Source organism: Ananas comosus, linkage group 7, assembly GCF_001540865.1.
Source record: "Ananas comosus cultivar F153 linkage group 7, ASM154086v1, whole genome shotgun sequence".
NCBI classification, from domain to species: Eukaryota; Viridiplantae; Streptophyta; class Magnoliopsida; order Poales; family Bromeliaceae; genus Ananas; species Ananas comosus.
The window spans coordinates 11,065,697-11,071,059 of record NC_033627.1 but is presented as its reverse complement, the minus strand read 5'-3'; positions in this window follow the sequence as shown (position 1 = coordinate 11,071,059).

The following is a 5,363-nucleotide window of genomic DNA, read 5'->3' as shown; positions in this document are numbered from 1 at the left end:
TACATACAAAAATCTCTATACAAAAGCACTCGCTCCAACGAGTTCACAAATATGTACATAGCTCCCAAAACACGAGCACACTACCTGCAGTAGGGGAAAACTGCTAACTCAGCACCAGTCGGGAAGGGCTCTAGCTCGCGACGCCCTTGCCGCGATCCGCCTCAGAAGGAGCAGCAGCCGAGACCGAAGGTCCTGCGACAACGGTGGAAGAAAAGGGGCGTGAGAACTACTGTAAAAATAAGTAGTCCTCAGTGGGTGCCGCCCTAAACCTCATCGGTCAACCCACTAAGTCTACAGGGTAAGCAAGAAAAGTAAGGAAAAGCTGGAAACACTCTACAGCTAGATACCACTATGCTATCCTGCTCTAGTACAACCCTCTGTAGAACAAGTAAAAACTGACCCAATTTTACGTGGGACTGTGATACACCCGTCCCGCCTGTCGAAGCTACACTAACAACTACCCCTGGGGTAGCTAGTGGAGAGCGAGTCCAACAACTAGGACACAGCGACACCAACGCAAAAGCACTAAGCCAGACTCCGGAGCGGCACTCGTGGGCGCGAACCAACCGAGTATGCAAGCGTATCTCTGTCGAGCTCAATCAAGCTCTCACAGGCATAATTCAAATAAACAGGGTCTAACCACCAATATACCTCGTGCCCTTGGCACAATCTGTAACCAAAACAGTAATCTGGGCCCACCGTCAACCCCCGACGGTCCCCGACAACACCAACGGTCTGACTCTACTGTAACAAAGCTCGGCATCCACAGCACGAGCGTGGAAATAAGCTACACTACCCTGGGTATCCGTCACACTCCCCCGCGACGATACCGCACAGTACGGCTCCTAGAGCTAAATCTGGTAGTGTAATACAAATGACGATCAAACCGTGGTTTTCTCCTAAGTCAAGTCCACGTCCAACATGTATAATTTAAATACTTGCTAAACATGCTCCAAAACTCAGATTTAACATACTATGATCCATGAATTCGAGCTATCATATACTAGTCAAAAGCTGAAATTATACTTGTCGACTATTATGCGCTTAGGATGAAAAGCCGATGATTAACCCACCTCGATCGCTAATCTCCTGGCAACGAAGAGAGTGGCCGAGTCCGCGAAAACCCAACGCGTCCCGCTCAAAACCGAATCCACCTGCTGCGGAAAATAAGACCATGGATGACTCAATCCACGAAACTGTCCGAAAAACAGTGGCTGAGAAACCTTTAAATCCGATCAAGCTAACCTTTCCAAATCCAGCAAACTTGGACTCTGTGGATTCTTCTCGCAGTCTAGAATCCAGCAAACCCGATTTCGTCGCGATCCGTCGCTCCTACGTCGCGCACGAGCCGAAGTACCGAAGGCCGACGCTGGGATCTGCAGATCAACACCTCAGATTCTGCTCGACAAACAGCAGCGCAATAGGACTAGGTTTCGAGCAAGTAAACCTCATCTAAAAATTCCAATCTTGGGCTCAGAATCTTCGTCTCGAAGCCGCGAATCCAGTAAATCAAGTTTCGCTGAATTCCGACGCTCCTACGCAGAGAACAAGCCAAAACACTGAGCGTCGACGCTGGAAACTACGGTTCAGCAATTCAGAATCTGCTCGGCAAACAGCAGCTCAGTAAAAAGGGGTTTCTACAGGGCAAACCTTCTCCAAATCGGGCGAGTAAGGATCCTCTGGATTCGTCTCGAAGTCCCGGATCCAATGACGCAAGAATCACCGCGATCCGACGCTCCTACACAGAGAACAAGCCAAAACGCCAACAGTCGACACTGGAATCAGCAGCAGCAGCAGAGAAGCTCGATAATGGAGTAGTTTGAAGTAACCGAAGGGATTTCGGTGGCCTACTCACCTCGACAACCGCCCTGGGAGCAGCACCACGTCGAGGATGGTAAGGGACAGCAGTCGCCCGGCCTCCTCGCAGCGTCACAATGTTGAAAGCACCCTCGATCCGCTCCGCGGCGCGTCGTCGACGAAGCTTGAGCTTCTCCCTTGAGCTCCTCCACCACCTCTACTCAGCCAAGGGGGAAGAGGAAGAAGCACAGCAGAGGAGGAAGAAGCCCTCCCCCCTCTCTCCTCCCTGCTCTTAAGGTAAGGGGAAAAGTGGTGACAAGACTAGAGAGGAAAAAGTCAAACAGCACCATACCTGTCAAAGTGTACCGGTACAGCTCACTGAAAATCTGCTATTTCGCAGATCTTCAAGATACACGCTGCTCTCAAGTTCCCACAAGGCCCGTTTGGCGTCCACTTCGCGCCAACGCGACCCGGACTTGACCCGACACTCTCCAGAGCTGTCGACAAGCCTCAGCTAAAATTCCCGGTCTCTACAGCTATTGCTTCGTATATAGGGAAAATTTCTTTGTATACGGCGGATTTGTCGGCATGCCCGGGGAACGTATAATCCGGGGCGTGACAAAATTTTGAAATGAAAGATTTAGGCGAGGCCTCATATGTTTTTAGTATTGAAATAAAAAGGATAGACATAAGGATTTACTCGGTCTCTCTCAAAAGGCCTAAACAAAGAAAGTTTTGGAAAATTTTGAAATGCATAATTGTAAGCCCAGTGTTGCTCCTCTCTAGAACGGGGATAAGCTCAATGCTTTTTAGTGTCCCAAGAACCAATTAAAAATTGAACAGATGAAAAACATATCCTATGCCTCTTCAGTTGGTAGTCTTATGTATGCACAGACGTGCACACGTTCGGATATTGCTTTTGCCGTTGGATTACTTGGCAGGTATCAAAGTAATCCAGGTATGGAGCATTGGGAGGCTGCTAAGAAGGTTATGAGGTATTTGAAGGGAACTTTGGATCACATGCTGATATACAGGAGACCAGATCACTTGGAGCTGATTGGGTACTCGGACTTCGATTTTGCTGGATGCCCAGATACCAGAAAGTTTACAACTGGGTATATTTTTCTACATGTTGATGGAGCAATATCATGGTAGAGCAGCAAACAAAGTATTATTGCTCCTTTGACCATGGCTGCAGAGTACATTACATGTTACGAGACCACATCACAGGCTATTTGGCTTAGGAATTTTATCACAGACTTAAGAATTATGGACTCCGTTGCTCGTCCAATAAAGATATTCTTTGACAGTTCAGCTGCGGTTTCCTTTGCCAATAACAATAAGATTACAGCTGGGTGTAAACATTTGGACACTAAATATCTTGTTGTGAAAGAGAAGATATATGAAGGTTATATTACAATTGAATACATCAGTACCAAGTGTATGATTGTAGACCCAATGACCAAAGGGCTGGCACCTGGGTTGTATACAGATCATGTTAGAAATATGGGTTTGATTAGTTCTTTCGATGTATAAAATTGTAATATTTATTTTCTTTTAATAAAGTTAAAGTTTAATGCAGCTGTGTTGGATCATTAATAGACATAAAGTTTCGTCTATTAACGAATGAACATACAGTTTAAGTTCATTCATAAAGTTGTGCCATATAAAGTACTCGGCTAGGAGGTGAAGATGATACGGTAATTATGGAAGGAAAATTTCGTTATGAAGAGGTGGATAGCCATAGTTCCTATCATTGTAGTCTTTTAGTTTGAGCTAAAGATTAAGTGAGTTTTAAGGTATTTGACCATAAAGTTTGCAATAATGCGCAATAAAGGTTGGAATATAGAAAATCCGTTCATGAAATATAATTAATATGAGCAAAGTGGGAGATTGTTAGGATTTCCATATATTGTGGCCCAATTAATCATATTCAAATCGGGATTTACTATAGATAAAGGTCAATCCTAATAGATATAGAACTACTTGATACGGTAGAGTGCCTGAGATAGGAGGAGAAACCAAATTACCCAAGTTTAGTTCGTGATTTTCAGACCATAGCCGAACTTCTCGCTTTCGCAGATTGATCAAGAATTTCTTCTCTATGACGCTCTGTGAGTTATATTATTTTATTTTAATCTTGGATTTTGGTATGTATTTAATTTGTTTCGTATTTTACATACCTTGAAATTCTATCACCTTCGTCTACGGTTGCTACTATTGCTGACTTGGACCGTGGGAAGGGAGTCGCTAGCTAGATCCCTATCAGTCTTGTCGCCGTGCTAGAGGAGTATCTTGTCGATGTAGTTTTTGGGTGTTCTTATGTATATACTATTATGCTTGTGGTACTCGCTGGAGCGAGGTAGTTGATAGCTTTTGTATGTACTGGAACCTTATGTTTTTTATACATATTTCAATTTAGCAGCTCTATACTACTGGTTGTAATTATGATTTTGATTATAGGTACAGCTATCGTTTCGTATACACGAAAAATTTCTATGTATACGGCGGGTCTGTTGGCGTGTCCGGAGAAACGTGCTAATCCGGAGCGTGACAGCTATGCTATCGATAGCACCAAGCACTTGGTGCTATCATGTTTTCTGCCGTTAGATTAAGCCCTTTGATTATTTTTAGTCGTTAGATTATACTATTCAACCAACCACCCACTCAACCCTAGAGGGCCCACATCATCCTAACCGCACATTTCTCGATCCAAGGGCTAAAAAAACTAATAGCACCAATAGCTTGATACTATTGATAGTATTCCAGCCTAGCTCTCTCTCTCTCTCTCTCTCTCTCTATATATATATTTATGGATTAATTTCATACATGTCTCTGCAAACATAGTGAATGCCAAATATTTTCCCACAAAGTTCAACTTTCATATGTTGTCCCTGCAAAATCCTAATATTTTCAAATATGTTTCTCTGGTTTGTTATCGCTAGAGAACGGTTTATATTTTTAATTTTGCCACCACAAATATATTCTTCCATAAGCCATACTAATATAGTATAAAGGGGTGAAAATGTCAAAAACTAACTATGGTTAACTAATTTTTTCTAACAGGTTCTAACGGTAGGGACATATTTGAAAACATCAGTACTTTTGCAAGAACAACATATAAAAGTTGAACTTTGTAAGGATATATTTGCTATTTACTATATTTATAGAGACATGTATGAAATTAACCATATATATTATCATTTATTCTTTATATAGACACTAGTGCAGAGACCCGCGCGATGCAGCGGGTAGATAATAGAAGTAAAATTTAAAAATTTTAATAAATTTTATATTTACGATTTATTGATATATAGAAAGCTATAACATATTAAGTACAGTTAATTTGTATGACTAAATTTACATAGTAAGTAGAGGCCCCCGTGCGGACCGACTCAGCGAGCACTTATATAGGTCGCGGCTCGGCTTCGCTGGACGATGCTTCTTGAAGGAGACAATGTTCTTCAGAGGCTCTTCTTCTTCTTCTTCTTCTTCTTTGTTAACACAATGAGAGAAAGAGGGAGATGAGTGCGCAGTAGGAGATTAGACGATGATATTTTTTTATG